This window comes from Cebidichthys violaceus, unplaced genomic scaffold, assembly GCF_023349555.1.
Source record: "Cebidichthys violaceus isolate CVI_PGR_0920_01 unplaced genomic scaffold, fCebVio1.0.p SCAF_7, whole genome shotgun sequence".
NCBI lineage: Eukaryota > Metazoa > Chordata > Actinopteri > Perciformes > Stichaeidae > Cebidichthys > Cebidichthys violaceus.
Genome location: NW_027176927.1, coordinates 9,922,159 through 9,939,792, shown reverse-complemented (window position 1 = coordinate 9,939,792; position 17,634 = coordinate 9,922,159). Strand labels below are relative to the sequence as shown.

Sequence of the window (17,634 nt, the reverse complement as noted above, 5' to 3'; positions counted from 1 at the left end):
CATATCCAATGAATGCAATATTAACTCAATGTATAATGTCCCTTAAAAGCCATTTGAACCTTCCATTGTACAGCTTCTTGCAGATATGTACCAACATATTACAGCAATATTCCAACGACTGTATTATCTAGAAAACATTTGCAATACAAAAAAGTCATAATAGCACAACATCTGAGAGTTAGTTTGGACAGGAACCTTCTTCTCAGCCAGGCTTTGGGAACTAAGTGCTGATACAACTGAACATTGTAGTTATCTTTATGCAGGCACTGCCACAGCCCAAAAGGCAATGAAAATAGACAATTGCATAAAGGTTGACCACTAATGGAGGCCGTCTACTAAAACTCCTCTGCAGCAGCTATCAATACACATTAAAAAAAGTTGGAAGAGAATTCATGGAATCTATGTAAACCCAGTTTTCACGTTAAATGATGTTTTGACCCATCAATAGGCCCTGCAGTGCGTATCAGGCTTGTCCGTCTTGAATCTACTGGGCCCCATGACAGATGCAACCCAAGTCACTGAAAAACGTCTCCCAAACGATGCTTATTTAATTTAATGTTCTCTCTGCTAATATTTCTTCCTATTTAGGTCTCAGTGGCCATTTAAAAACTCACAGTTGTCACAGTGTGACAGTAAGTGCGAGGCAGCAAGAGAAGGACTAGAACGCAGACTGTCGAGGAACACGGGCAGTTCAATGATTTCACCCAAGTAAAGATTCAAAAGCTTACGAGCACTGAGCCCAAACAGAGGTTTGGCTATGGCTTTACCTGTGCTAACCAGAATGTGGCACAAAAAAGGTACAGATACAGGTTACCTTTTAAAAACGAGGCCTATTTTCAGGCCTCAGCTCGAAAAAAGATAAGAAATACCTAATTGAGTGTATAATTAAATAAAAAAGAAAAAAAAAAGAAAAAAATTATATATTTTTGAGATGTGAAAAGTCATGGAAATATCAGTATACATGTTACAGGTTAACATAAGACAAGGATGGAACACAGCACAACTCGGAAAATTCTAAAGCTCGCCCTGGAAAAACAGCAATTTCAGGATATTGTTTTTTGGAAATTATGGAAATCCAAGATTTAAAATATTCCCAGCTCTTATAACAACTGATAAAGGCTCTCTATACACAGTTATACATAGATACAGTGAAACATTTATAAAATATAGAGCATATAAAATTAAAAAACTGATTAAATATTCCAATATTTGAATAAAAAAATATTTTTTAAATTAAAAAACACTCTATATCACTTCTATGTATCACTCCTGATGTTCAATGAATCAAAAGACAGAAGATTGGGCCTTTTTTGAGTGTTTTAAGCTCTTTCTAAGCCCTTTTTATGGATTATTTTATGGTCACATACTGCTTCAGATTCAGCCCACTCTCTCTGTTTAGGGCTGTATCTCAGCCCCCCTTTCTCCGATTTTCACCATTGAGACCTCCTTCGAACCGTAGAAGCCAATAGAATTGCCTGGAATTGAAAGCTAGATGATTGACAGCACTATTAGCCAATAAAGCTCAAAAACGTCCCATCTGATGGCAGATCTGAAATCTAATTTGCTGAGCTTCCAACCCTCCCAAGAAGCCGAGGAGTGTCGGAGAGACACGAATCGAACGGATTCACACGGAGCACATGCAGCTGGACATACCAAGCAGTGGAAGTACGGAGATATTTCATTTTTTCGCTGAGATTCGACCAAAAGTGAGTACAATATTCGATGAAAGCTGTGTGACTTTTTGTGTTCGAAGCTGAATATCTCTGCGATGGTTTACCGGAGAGAGAAATGGAAGATATGTCCGTAATCTCCGTCAAGCGGACATGCTTTTTCATGCTGCATGTTCGTAGGTAGCACGTTGCTAACGGAGTGTAGCAGCTGTTTTCTCCGGTCTTTTCCAGTCATATCGAGTTATGATTTATGATATTTTGTTATTTGTTTGCTTGGCTGATGGGAGATGTGTTTGTCTCATGTAGAAGTGACCTAGTTCATGTTGTTCCCAGGACGCTGAGGTTTCTGCAGAACTATAACATCATTATATTCGTTCTTCGTGGGTTCTCTGCCAGTTACTTTTAACACAAAACTCTCTAAGTTTTTATGTACTAGGTCGTCCAAATGGGGGACCGTCGGGCTTAAGGTAAAAGTTGCAGCAAAGCAATGACTTGAAGCAAATAGCAACATTGACCACTTTGGAAAGGAAAGAGCAGAAGTGAGTTATGTAGTGCAGGAATGAGGAGGGGCAGTGGAAACAGGTGATCATGGAAGGACAGGTAACTGGAACTAGAGGGAAAGGGGTTAATTAATGCAGTGCAGATGACGGCGGAGGAAACGGTCATGTGACTGCAGGTGGAAAAGTCTTAGGTACAGGTAGAGAATGACAATGGAAGTGTCTGGAGGGAACAGAGAGGCAGAGTGTGACAGTTTCATAAAAAACAAATCATGTTGTGATATCCTGGCGGCTGCACCCCTCCTCAGCTCCACCCTAGCTACCCCCTATTTGTCCAAACTTGTATTTTCTGTCACGAATAACTGATGCTGGCGCTGAACAATAAAAGCACACCCAAGATGGTGTCACTGACACAATGTCCATGGTCTTCTACAGTCTGTGGATCTCTCACTGCCTGAAACTGACGAATTGTAAATAGTTGCCATGGGGCTTTTGCACTGTGGTTCCCAGACTTGTATAGTCAAACAATTGTGGCCAGTGTTGACATGTTTTTCCTTTTCCATGTTTTTCCTCCTAGACTGAAATATCTCAAATATTTGATGAATTGCTATGCAATGTTAAACTGAGGTGATTGCCTGACTTTCTGTTGAACAACACCATCCACTTCAAATTTGAATTTGTCATAACCTTGTGTGTATCACATCTGCATAACTAATGACATGCCCATCAATCTGAGTTGTGGTTTGTGTTTTATTCTGATTAGCACATATGAGCATGCTAACACTAAATGGTGACCATGGTAAATATTGTATGTGCTAAATGTAAGCATTTTAACATTATCTATCTCGGCATGTTAGCTCAAGTACAGCCTCATAAAGTTGAGAATGGCTGTAATCCTATTTAAGTAAGTAAGTAAGTACAATTTATTTATAAAGTGCTTCTCACAAACATTAGTCACAAAGTGCTTAACAGGAGCAGAATTACAAACATAAAAAACACAATAATTTACTTTAGGAATGCACAAAAAACAAAGTACAACAGTAAAACATGGTTTAAAAGTAGGCCCAGGATATGAGTTGTTACCCAAACGCCAGTCTAAACAGGTGTGTCTTGAGCTGATTTTTGAATGAGTTCACAGACGCAGTAAAACGTAGGGATGCAGGCAGAGCATTCCACAGCCTTGGTGCTACTGCCTCAAAAGCTCGGTCACCACGGGTCTTAAAGCAAGTGCGTAGGACAGACAGATAACCTAACACATTTGACCTGAGAGCGCGGGCGGGTGAATATGGGTGAAGTAGTTCAGCCACATATGTAGGAGCCTGACCGTGTAGTGCTCTGTAAGTGAGAGCGAGAATTTTAAAGTGGATCCTAAATGCTACAGGGAGCCAGTGAAGAGATCGGAGTATGGGGGTGATGTGAGACCGTTGATTTGTCCTAGTGAGTCTCTGGCGGCAGCATTTTGGATTACCGGCAAATGGTTAAGAGCAGCTACACTGAGTGATGAGAAAAGTGTGTTACAGTAGTCAATGCGTGAAGAGATAAAGGCATGTATGATCACCTCTTGTTCAGCTGTTGATACTACAGATCTCAGTTTACTGATATTTCTTAGGTGGAAGAAACAAGATCTGGACAGCTGCTTAACATGGGGGTCAAACAACATGGATCGATCAAAAATAACCCCTAGATTGCGCAGGTTCAAATAGGCAGTAGAGGAGAGTGGACCAATACTCTGCTTGATCGTAGGGACAACTTCATCTGGTGCAATAACTAGAACCTCCGCCTTGGTGCCGTTAAGTTGTAAGCAATTTTCTGCCGTCCAGACTCCAATAGCATTTACACAGTCCAGGAGCCTAGTTAATGCAAAAGCCTCACTGGGTTTGAATGACAGATGTAGTTGTATGTCATCTGCATATAAATGATAGGACACATACTTTTTTACAATCGGTCCCAAAGGTAACAAATAAAGAGAAAATAACGGAGGTCCCAGAACCGAGCCCTGCGGTACACCACAAGACAGTGGAGAGGTAACAGACACAAAATCACCTACAGAGACATTAAAACTTCTGTCAGCGAGGTAAGATGTAAACCAGTCTAACATTATGCCAGATATGCCCACCCAATCACATAGCTTGTTAATCAAAATGTTATGGTCTACAGTGTCGAACGCAAAACTGAGGTCGAGAAGTACTAACACAGAGCAGTCACCTATATCAGAGGACATGAGAATATCATTTGAAACCCTCAGTACAGCGGTTTCAGTAGAGTGTTTTTTACGGAACCCAGACTGGAATTTGTCATACATGTTGTGCCTCTCCAGTGCAGCAGTAAGTTGGTTGGCCACCACCCTCTCTAAGATTTTTGGAAGGAAAGGTAGTTTTGATATGTGCCTGTAGTTCATGGGCAAAGCCGGATCTAAGTTTGGTTTCTTTAATATAGGCTGGATAGTGGCATGCTTAAAATAGGAGGGGACAGTTCCTGTAGACAATGAGGAATTAACAATAGATGTTATAGCAGGGCCAATAATTGGCAGAACTTTCTGAAATAGAGAGGATGGTATAACATCCAGGGGGCAAGACGATGGCTTTGTTTTCTTAATGAAGTCAATCAGGTCTTGAAGGCTGATAGGCTGGAAAGAGTCCAGAACAGTAGGAGAATAAGAGGAGCTATAGGTGGATGAACAAATCCCAGGCTGAATACTGGACCTAATAGCTATTACCTTATCAATAAAATACATTACATTACAGTCATTTAGCAGACACTTTTATCCAAAGCGACTTACAATAAGTGTATTCAACAGGTATTCAAGAGAACTACTAGTCACCAGAAGTCTTAATTGCATCTCCTTTCTTAAACAAGCATCTAAGAGCATAAACTAGAGCAAAAGTACAGTGCAGAAACAAACTAATATGAATACAATAAGTGCAACAAACTAATATGAATACAATAAGTGCTAAGTGGAAGGCTCGGGGTAAGGAACTTGTTACAATCGTCAACAGAAGAACATGGTTATGTAGAGACAGACGGTGAAACAATTCTATTAATTGTGTCAAACTAAATCTTGGGATTTTTCTTTGAAGAAGAAATTAAGTTGGCAAAATAAGCAGTTCTAGCTTCCTTTAATACAGCATTAAAAGAAACTCTGAGGTCTTTGAGATAAGTGCGATGCACTTAAACCCCAGTGGCTTTCCATAGCCGCTCTGTCCTGCAACACTTCCATCTCAAGCTGCAGACAGCGTCTGTCACCCACGGAGAAGTGTTGTAGGCAGCCCTGATCCTTTCCTTAAGAGGTTCCACTTTATCCACCAATGTGGTGCAATGTTCATTAAAAGACTGTACCCTCCTGTCGTGTTCGTTTCTCCCCCCTCACTTTAGTGTCTGTTTTAACTGCTCTTACATTAACACAAAAACCATTAATCATCACCAAATTTGATTTAACACATTTTTTAAGCTGTAAACAATGTCTCAGACTGGTGGTTTACATGAATAACTGCTGTGAATATACAAAGAATAGCCACTGAAAATGTATCGCTAAATTAAACGAAACTGTTTAATTTTCCACATCCCACAGACTTTTTGTAGCCTCATTGTTTGACCGATATACTCCTGCTAGAATCAACAGACCCATGTAGGCTTGGAGGTCTACCTGGTCCAATGCTCTCCACGTGTGCCCATACACACGCCTCCCCTCCAGGTTTGTCATGTCCATAATACCCTCAATGGACTCTGGTAAAAAGAGTTGGAAGCTGGACTTGACGTCATCCACACGAGATGTTGCATATCGTGTTGGCCCTGGCGTCATCCTTATTATGTTTTCAACTCTCGCTCTGCCTCCTCTGTCCTGGGAGGATGAATACCAGAGCAAGTTGCCACCCTTTGACTGGAATGTCACCTCAGGTGCCTGTTCCTCTGGTGCCACTTCCTCGCCATCTGTTGACTGGTCAGTCTCATAATAGTCCGGATTGAAATCAGGATCAATGTTGTCTTCAATTTCTGAGACATCTTCCTCTATCTCCGGTTCAATATCCTCTTCATCTGGTTCAAAAATTAGGTCCAGAGCCTCTCTGACAGAAAATCGCCTAATCAGTCGACTACTCATTGTGCTCACAGAGTAAAATGAGAGCAAGGCACAAATAAAGGTTTATATAGGGTGAAAGTGAGAAGATATGAAACATTGTTTAGTCTGGAAGGTGTGGTTCACGTGGGGGGGTGGGCACATAAGCGCGGGATAGAGATGGGTTCATAACAAACACCTGATTTTTTTGTTTGAAGTTTGAAATGTGTACAACTTTATATATGGGGTTGTGAACAGGTGTTCACACAACTGTGTGTGTGTGTGTGTGTGTGTGTGTGTGTGTGTGTGTGTGTGTGTGTGTGTGTGTGTGTGTGTATGGGAAGGGGGGGTTGTGGATGTGTGGGTGTGTATGGGGCTGTTTTCCATCTGATGAATGGACATAATCTGGGGTTTCCCATTAATTTCCTATGGTGGTCACTTTTGACCGGGAACACCATGGGTGTTACAAAGTTCACTAAACCACTAAAAATTCAATGAAAGTGGTCATCAGCAATTTTATATGTTGAAATGCCTAGTGTGGAGGATATCATAAGGCCTTGAGGCAATCAGATGTAAAACACAGTATTTATGATTGATTCAAGTTGTAAATTGGTCAGATTTGACCCGAACACGACAGGAGGGTTAAAAATTTAACATAATTGTGATTTGTGTTAATATGACAGAAAAAGTGCATTGAGAACTTATCAGCTGTACTCTGAGTAATAATGCGGGAGTGGAAAGAAAGAAAGAAAAATAAAAAAGAAAGAAAATACATTTATGATCACTGATCAGTAGGTCCTCACAACGGGTATGATCAATATCAAGACCCAGAGAGAACACAAGGTCCAAGGTGTGTCCAAGGCGCCACAAACATGTTGCGTGAAATTTAAAGATTCAGTAATATTAAGAAACTCAGTGGCTATATAATCTGTGGCATCATTGATATGCAGATTAAAATCACCAACCATAAGCACTTTATCTAGCTTGATAATAGAGGTCAGAAAGTCTGTGAACTCTGATAAGAACTGACCTGCTGGACCCGGAGGTCGGTAAATTAAAACACAGTTAAACAGATTTAGCCGACCCACTTTAGTCAGCTGTAGTTCAAAAGTAGTATAGGATTCTGTGCTCCCCAATTGGCAGGAAAACTGATTCTTCCAGACCACGGCGAGACCTCCACCGCAGCCTGTCGAACGCGGAGTCCCAATATAACAGCAATCCACAGGGCATAGTTAATTTAAATGGATGCATTCCATATTCTGTTGCCAGGTTTCAGTCAGAAATAAAAAAGCCAAATTATGACTTGTGAAAAAGTCATTTAGTAGTCAATAGTAGGAGACCCTCCAAGCCGCCAGGGGGAGCTAGTGTTGCTTGTAGGGGAGGGAGGGGAGTGCTTGTATTGACAGGCTACCAGGTGAGGAAATGAGATGTGGGGTAGTCATAGTTAATAGTGCTTTAAAATGTTGAATGGAATACCAGAAAACAGTATTGCAAAGTTTAACTAATATCCAATATGGTTGAAAGGCTTTTATTCTGAAATATTTGCAGGAAAGTTCTGTGGAAAATGGAGTGACTTGCATGGCTTCATAAATTAACAAATACCTGCTTTTATTTGTGGATTGTTATTATTAATCTATGAGCACAAACTTCTTCACTTTTTTCTGTCTAAAATAAATATAAATTATACTTTTTGGCCATTATGAGAGGCAAACTATGTAGAAAGAAGGCCTTACAGCAGCAGCAGCAGCTTCCTCAACAGTTCACAACCATAGACTCTATATGGACGTAGTCATCGTGATGTTTTAGAGCCCTGAGTTTGGCGATTTTGCCATCGCCATCTTGAATTACGACCGTCGCCATGTTGTTGTTTTTTGCAACCAATGAACAGAAGTGACCATCTCTGATCACTGTTTGATTCATCTTTTCCTGAAATACAGGCAGAAATTAAAATCTCCAACACCTGTGGTGAAGACTGTGAGGAGATGGACCAATGAGGCAAAGCTGGAGTTAGAGTGCTGCTTTGTCTGCACTGAATGGAGTGTTTTTGAGGCTGCTGCTACAGACCTGGATGGGCTCACTGACACTGACATCGTACATCAGTTTTTGTGAGAACATGTGTGTACCGAAAAAAACCTTCTGCACGTACAACAACAATAAACCCTGGTTCACTGCAAGACTCAGGCAGCTTCGTCGGGCTAAAGAGGAGGCCTACAGAAGGGGGAACAGGATCCTGGACAACCAAGCCAGAAACACACTGACGAGGGAGATCAGGGTAGCAAAGAGGAGCTACACTGAAAAGCTGGAAAGAAGTTTTTCACACTGATCTTCAACCGATCACTGGAGCTGTGCGACGTACCCTCCTGCCTCAAACGCTCCACGACAATCCCGGTCCCCAAGAAATCCTCCATCACAGGATTAAATGACTACAGGCCTGTCGCCCTGACGTATATGGTCATGAAATCCTTTGAGAAACTGGTGTTGACCCTGGCGCCCCCCAGGGATGTGTGCTCTCCCCTCTGCTCTTCTCCCTCTACACTAATGACTGCACCTCAGAGGACCCGTCTGTTAAACTCCTGAAGTTCGCAGACGACACAACGGTCATCTGCCTCATCATGGACGGTGATGAGTCTGCATGCAGATGGGAGGTTGAACAGCTGGTCCTCTGGTGTGGTCAGAACAACTGGAGCTAAACAAGCTCAAAACTGTGGAGATGACAGTGGACTTCAGGAGGAGCCCCCCAACACTGCCCTCCCTCACCATACTCAACAACACTGTGTCTGCTGTGGAGACCTTCAGGTTTCTGGGATCCACAATCTCCCAGGACCTGAAGTGGGCCTCCAACATCGACACCATCAGGAAAAAGGCCCAGCAGAGGTTGTACTTCCTGCGCCAGCTCAGGAAGTTCAACCTGCCTCAGGAGCTGCTGATTCTGTTCTACTTCACCATCATCCAGTCTGTTCTCTGTTTTTCCATCACTGTGTGATTTGGATCGGCCACCAAACAGGACAGAAACAGACTACAACGGATTGTCAGGTCTGCAGAGAATCATTGGTTCCAGCCTGCCCTCCATCCTGGACTTGTACACCTCCAGAGTCAGAAAACGGGATGGAAAGATCACTGCAGACCCTTCACACTCTGGACACAAGCTGTTCCAACTCCTCCCCTCTGATAGGCGCTACAGAGCACTGTACACCAAAACCATCAGACACAGGAACAGCTTCTTTACGCTGGCCGTCACTCTGAACAATAAATAAGTCATACTGCACTACTACTACTATATATATATATATATATATATATATATATATATATATATATATATATATATATATATATATATATATACACACATACATACATACATATATATATATATATATATACACATACATACATATACATATATATATATATATATATATATATATATATATACATATATATATAGTGGGCAACGATTACAATTTTGAATAGTGATTAGTCGCATGATTTCTTTTTAACAGCAGTATTCCCTTTACACAGTAGTTATAATACAGTTATAATGATTCTGATAATAGATATTCAGCCGGTGTTCACAACTTTATTTTCATGTGTGTAATAGATGCAATTTGAAATATACACCTTGAAAACTGCAAACCTTTCTACGTCATGTTTTTTTATGTTTGTTAAATTTTCAGTAGTGATAACTAAATGATATGGTTATACATATTACAAACAAAAAACTTTAAAAACTTTGGTCAGACACATATGCAACGCTGATTACCGTTTAATATGTGTGGCATTTGTTATAAATGTACATTGGTACATAGAGGGTGATAAGAAGCTGTACTAGCTGCAGTTAAGAGCAGTTTGTAAGAGCACATGCGTATATGTTTATTTAAAAACAAGACAATATGTATTTTGATATTGTCACATTTGATCCTGTAACGAGACAATCGTGTGTGCGCATGTGTTTGTGTGTGTGAGAGAAAGGAGGGACCGACGGTGACGGAGTGAAGGGGGGTTCCGGAGCAGCAGGAAGAGACGCCACAGAAACACACACAAACAGCTGTTCACCGCTCTCTGCCCGGTTCTTGTGTTAAAAATGTCCGCTTAATAATAATAATACAAAAAACGTGTTGACTTGCCCAGCCCTAATACAGTATATATATATATATACTTTTTTGGGATATATATTTATACTTATATTGTATATAGCTGTTAAAGATTTATACTTACATCTGTTCTACTTTCTTGCTGCCCTTTTTTATTCTTTATATATCTTTTCTTGTTTATTGTAAAATAGTGTATGTACATTGAGAGCGGAGTGGAAACCGGAGCCAAATTCCATGTATGCGTATGCTTTATGGTTATACTTTAAATTGACAATAATTTACTAACTGAACATCATGCTGTATTGAAGAAGACATGAAACTAGAGATTAAGACCATAAAGTCATGTTTACAATGTTTACTGAGGGAATAAATCAAGAGAGAAGTAGAGTCATTTTCTCATAGACTTACAATCAGAGGAGTCGCCCCCTTATGGACATTAGAGAGAATGCAGGTTCAAGACACTTCTGTATTGACTTCGCTAGGCAGAACTGGAGTTCACAACCAGCAGATGGATTAATTTAACAATAGTTTAGCTTTTGAATTCATGGTAAAATCACAGATATACTATCACAATATCCTGTGGTTAGTCTGCTTGCCTTTACAACATTAACAAATAGCACCGAAGTCTTAGAAGCGGACAGACACCCTCCTTTTCATACGGTCTCGTTCCAGTTGTTTGGTCTGCCCCAGAGTTCACACCAGCCTAAACGAACCATACTAACTCAGTGAACACACAATAACCAAACCAGGTAAGGCGTGAATAATAAACCCCCAAAACGTATTGCAATTGTACTGACATAGTGTTCAAAAGTCTGGAAGCATTATTCATACAAGACGGTTGACTATAATAATTCCATAAGAAGCCATTTAATGATGAAATGGCTTCTGTATGCTGATGTTTAGTTCAACAAATTCAACTGAATCATTTTCAATTAATGCCATATCTGCCAGGTGAGGTTTTGGTACTGGCATTAAAGGCAACACTGATGCCTTTATATTGCAGGAAAAGCCTGGGCATGTATGGCTCCATTCTATTGACGTCTCAGTCATGGTGACTGCCTGCTTTTTCCTTCTTTTTAATTCAAACATTGGTAAAAGGTTAAACACATCAGACCGGCTGACAAAGGTGGTTTTCTTCAGTAAACATAAAGATTTCAAAGATATCACACATCAAAATTACATTTAAGCAATGGAAAATAAAAAAAGAAGACATTTACAGTGATTGTATTGAACTACTGTGTAATGTTATAATAAATACATGTGGAAATTGAATGTACATCAAATGCTGCGGGAGCCTCTAATGCAGAATTTAACCGCAGTGATGATGATAGAGTGGATGGGGAAAATGGCATGGCACTAAGCCACAGACTGGCAGCAGGATGGTGAGTCTACCGTGTAAGTTATGTGGGCAGTGCCATTTTCCCTTTTTTAAAAAGCACATGTCATTGCAAATGACAGTGAGGGTTAATGGCCTGGAGTCATTACAGCAGGCTGAGATCAACATCACAACCTGCATAAGCTGCACGTACAAACCATCTCACCCACCCTTTTGTCAAACACTGCACTCTGAAATTACTGCAATTACTGCATTTTTTTCTGACATGGTTCAAAAGTGCAGGGGTATAGACAAAATGTAGAGGTTGAAAATGCCTGAAAGTGGAGAGGTGGATCAAACATTGGCACGAAAAGAGAAAATGTGAACCCAGAAACAAAGCACAATAGGACAAAGAAACAGACATTCATTGTGTGGCCTGGAAGAAGATCTGTGAGATCTCCATTGTACATCTCAAGTCATTAACTCTACTCACTGAGCTATACTGACAAATTGTCCAGGTAATAACATGATTGCATTTGGTCAGTCGAGCAGCATTACAAGATTGTGATACATGTGGAAATGGGTCATTTTTCAACTGAGAGACCTTTAGTGCATTTTTTATGTTAAATCAGCACACACACATACACACAAACATCTTCATTGCACGCCTTGTCCACCTTTCATTTAGCATGATGGATGGATATGTAGTATGCGTGCTACAGTGGAGGTGGCCTGGCCTATCCCTGGACCAGATTGTATTTCTGTGCATGTGTTCAGTACAAGGTACTCATAGCACAAACTGATGGAAATAAAAATACATTGAACACACTACAACAGTCGGACTGCCTCACCATTGGCCCTGTTATTTGTACAGCGTGTTTATGTTGTGTGAATATATCGCAGTGATACTGGATGCGGGTTAACTGGCATTCTGAAGCAACTTAGCCTTAGACAAAACTATGACAGACTGTACTGTCTGAAATGCTAATAACATGCTGTGTGCATTAGAAGTGAGAAAAAATATGTACCCTCACCAAGAAAGAATAATAAGAGGGTTACATGACAAGAAACAGGTGTCAGGTCAGTTCGACAGTTAAATGGAAATAAGTGGTTGAAGTGACAGTTGGGTTGGTGGATGGATTGATTTAATGCGCCTTCAAATGCAGCATACCAGGTTGACTTCTTGCTCACAAAAGCGTAACTTTACCCAAAGTCGTTATAACAGAAGATATTTTTCTCTTTCATTTCAATTAACACTAGCAACTCCAAGAGAGTCTTTTCCCTGTGATGTTGTCTGAAGCCAAGAAGGTGTTAGGGTGAAACAAAGATGAGCATGTATACCTCTGACTGCCACTGCGGTCTTATAGACATCAGTTTTACATTTCTATATGTATACAAAAAAAATACCGTCAAGGTGTTGCCTACAGCAAAAATAGACACAAATACTATATATTTTGACAGTATGGAGGTCTATACCTGACAGACATGAAAAGAGTTAATATTTACTTTCAACTCGACACTTCCTGTTTCTGTTTAAAAATTTAAATTTGAAAAACAACATGCACAGAAGTTAGTCTCTGGAATATCTGAAGATTAAGCATCGTAAGTGCCGTGCTTGTTTCATATAAGATTAACCTGGATTAAGAGCAGCTCCTGGAATAAATATACTGACTTTAAATCTAACTCTAACCATTGATAGCCTGTTATGCATACATTTAATTCTTATGACAAAAGGGTGAAAACTGTGTGCCCAGTCCATGTTATTGTCACACAATCCTTTTCTGGGGGAGTAACATAATTGTCACATTAGGGCCCATAACACATATTCTGCATTCATGATTCCATGCTCATTTCACAAACTCCACAGGCGCTGTGTTCCCTGGATGGTTGAGTGATGCACAGAGGGTTATTTCACAACCAGTCCAGTGTTTGGTAAATGGTTTGGATCATTTCAGAAGCTTTTTATCTTTTCACACTTGAAACTTTCCCTCACATTGACATGTCGACTCTTTAACATGCTCATATCAGCATACCACTTCAAAGCTCTACTGATAGGCACTCCCTTCACAAAATCACTCTTGAACAAATTTGGTCTCTCTGTGGTTTGAGCAGTGTGTCTGATACAGTCATAACTTAGATTTTGTCCTATATTATATCCCTGCAAAGGCATTTTGGAAATGCTTCTGAAGGGTGTAAGAAATAAAAATGACATGATAAAATGTTAACAGAACTTTGAGCTAAATGCTGAAGTACAATTATAATGTTAAAATGCTGATGAGCAGATATTCTGTTTCAGTCAGTAACACATCAGTATGAGAATTGTGTCCTCTCGAGAACAACCTTAGGGAACTCTCTCAAAACGCCTGTCAAGGCTCATCGGACTGTTGCAGGCTGAGGAAGACCTTCACTTAGGGCTACAAAAGACCAGTCTCTCTAGCTCCCTACCCTATGTCCATACAAGATTCCTGGGTTCACCGCATGGTGAACTGTCCTTGGGCAAGACACTGAACCCGAAATTAGTTTAGGGTGCTGATGGCACCTTGCATGGTAGGTATGTGTGTGAATGGGTGACTGATGACATGTAGTGTACAGCGCTTTACGGGGTTGGATGATTAGAAAGGCAAGAAATGCAAATACATTTACCGTTTACAAGTTTAGCATTAGCTAACCATCAACCCACTTGTTTGGTACACTAACTTGTGAGGTGGAGTAGAGAAGAAGAGAAGCTCTCCTGGCGGGTCTACCCAAGCTATCAAAGCCAGGAGTGCCAAATATATTCCATGCCCAAGTGCGTGCACATTTTCCTTCTCTGAGATGAATACACATAATGCTTTCCCGGTATGTCTCGGCATGTTGCATAATAAAGCAGCACTTTTAGAGACCTGAGTGCACTGTCACCAACTCTGAAGAACATCCTTGGAGAGACGCGTGGGGTTCCAGTTGAAGGTTTTGGGAGGCTCGGTTGCTCGCGGAGGCCCTCTGTTGTCCGAAAACGTTGAATCTTCTCCAGTGTTGGAAATCGAAGGCAGAGACCATGAGGACAGAGCAGACCAGTCGTGGGGGAAGCATATCGATGATAACCTTCCTGGGCATGGAGACCCAGTCGACTTCACTGTCTCTATGGGCATTGGATCACTTGGTGTGTGATGAGATATCCTTTGCTGCTTCAGGAGGAGGTTTCTTTGAGGAGGATCTCCCGAACCAAAACAGACAGTACCATTCCATCCTTAATCAAGTAGGGCTGTCGACAGCCTCGAAATGCCATGGCCAGCTCAACCTCTCTGCCAAAAGCAAACTTTGCTTAACTCGTACTACAGATTCGACTACAGACTCCAATTCAGCATGCTACCGCCATGATTCAAAGGCATGGTGATATCCAAAGTGCATCCATCCTTTGCCAAGTATTGAGAGACGAAATCCACTCTCTTCTGGAGAAACAGGCTATAGGGATTATCCCAATGCCTGAGGCAAAATGTGGGTTTTACAGCCACGAATTCGACAAAGCAAAAAAAGCACAGTGGTCACACCAGTGGACCTAAAGGTCCTAAAGGTCCCCTGTTTTCACAAAGCAATACTGCCAAAAGATAGGCAGTTTCTGCCCTTTGCAAACTGGGCACAAGAGTTCCTGCCGTTGCCGTGGTTTATCTCCCGCTCCTACCATTTCCATCAAGTGCCCAAAGGCAGCACTGGTGCCGATCAGAAACCAGGAACAACGGTCCCTCGACTACCTGGACGATTTGATACTGTAACAATGAGAGAATCGGGGTGTTTTCTGCCAAGGAGTCTCCTTATTTTCTTGCTTCAAGATGATGGACAGGTGTGGAGCAAAAATGCATGAAACGGGATAAATTATTGCCTCAACAACGATGAGGCTTATTGTCTCTGTATATTGTAATGCCTCTCAGGACTGGCCAAAGCTTTTGACTTTTACTAACTTCTTTCCTTTGACTAAAATACTTTCTACTCCTGAGAATAATGGGAAATAAGGCTTCTTAAATTGTTACGATAATTAAGTGTGTAATTTTCTTTTATTATGTTTTGGTCATGTAGAGATGTATATAATCAACAGAAAATAATTCCCCTTTATTTTTTAAGAGAGTGATGTAAAGATTTCTTCTTTTTTTTTTACTTTCCTTTCGACATAGAACCTGAATCAACATGGGAATGAAATGGGGATACACTATTTACTTTGCTTGATGTGTCCTGGATTGGATTGAGACTTTTCAGTATTTGTTTTATATCAAAATAAGACCAAGATTCTGAAGGAAACTAAGGAGAAAAAAAGCTGTAGGGCAGGAATTGACTTTGCATATTCCCAGATGCAAATGATAAACCCCAGCGAGCTGATTATAGATGATGTTCACTTTGGCCGTGTGGTTGATTTTCTTCTTCTCCTTTTTAAGCATTGAATAATCAATACCAAGTGCCCTGATTTTACCAACTGTAATGAGTGAGAGTCTTAAGCATGCTGGGGATGAATTACCATCGTGCCCTCATGGAGTAGCTTGTCGATAGCACAAATGTGCTATCTGCAACATGTTCAATTATACTCTCAAATCCGAGAGGGACTTAATCAAGAGCTCCCATCTCATTATGCCTGAGGTCAGTGGCTGTCTCTCCTCAGTGAGGAGGGACAGATTTTACTCTTTCCAAAAATCTGCAATTTAGCCACTGAGTAGCTGGCTAAAGGAATGAGAAGCTGGCCTGAATCCAACAGCTGGCCCTGCAGATGGAGCTGATGAGGTTTGATTTTCATTCTCAGTAGTATTTGACCAATACACACACACAGTCTGTAACATAAACCAATCAAAGCAGCTGCAAACGTATCTCCATTGTAGAAGATGACAGATTACTGACAATATTGTATACATATTTTAACCTTTTTAATTTTTTTCTGGTTTACATCCATTTGTCTAAAAGACAAAACTGATAGCAAAGTGTTGTTAACCCCGGCTCTGAAAGGATAAAGCACAGAGAATCTCTTGCAGGCTTCTCAAACAGGCATATATGATTATCAATGACCCTACATATGTCTTTTATGACTAATTCAAGCTGATGACAATAGGAATGTGTTTTAGTGGTATTTAAAACAAATAGGATGTTTGTTATTATTCTAGAAGCCAATAGATTGATAAAAACGTCTGCACTTATGTGCCAGTTAGAGATTGGCCACTGTCTTTAACAATGTGCATTTTTTTAAATGACAATTTTATTTTTGTCTATGAATTGGTTGAGGATTTGTCTTTTCAAACTTTCTTGCCTCAAACCTATTTTGAATTGATTTGACTTACTCAGTGCGTCATGGCCACCAAGCCAACTCACGAAATGGTACTGTTCATACAAGACTTATTAAAGTTGTATATAGCATTTGATTTTTAACACGGGACTTTCACCCAGAATACCGCTGTCCTTTGAGAAACTAAGTCAATGTTGATTTATTTTACTGTAGATTTGGAACTTCTGCAATTACCAAACAGTTATTTTATGTAACAACATACTTATTTAACCCAAAATTATTTGAAATGACCGGCTAAGAAATTAACTAATTATTTCCTAATAATTAATCTCTATATACAGATTCTACATTCATATGCAATGGGGTCTGGTGTCGATAGTGTTCTGGTTTTTGCTTGTAGTGTGAGTTAATCCAATTATGATGAATCAGTAGATATATCTGCCACAAGACGAATAAATACATTCTGTTGATAATGGTAGTTCATTTGTTTTCATGTTTTTAACTACAATTCAGGTCAGATCTGACACATTGCACCTTCAAGAAGCACAGGCAGGTTTTTTGGTTATTGCCACCAAAGTACTGGACAGCACTACCAATACAAGTTATAGAAAGGCTGTCAAACTGTTGATATGCTATAACTACAGCTAAATATTTAGTTCAAACTCAGGTCTGAATATATATCAAGTTTCTAAATTCATACATCAGTGATGCCACAGTAAAGAAAATGTTAGCGCAACACCATCACGGAATAACAGGGCTATTTTAAGCATA

The 17,634-nt window shown here is 40.3% G+C and overlaps 1 protein-coding gene across 1 annotated transcript in view; it reads right to left on the bottom strand.

The window, feature by feature from the left end:
* Positions 1 to 17,634, bottom strand: part of tsnare1 (T-SNARE Domain Containing 1) — a 161,267-nt gene that overhangs the window by 96,807 nt on the left and 46,826 nt on the right. The gene's annotated exons all lie outside the window — the stretch shown is intronic.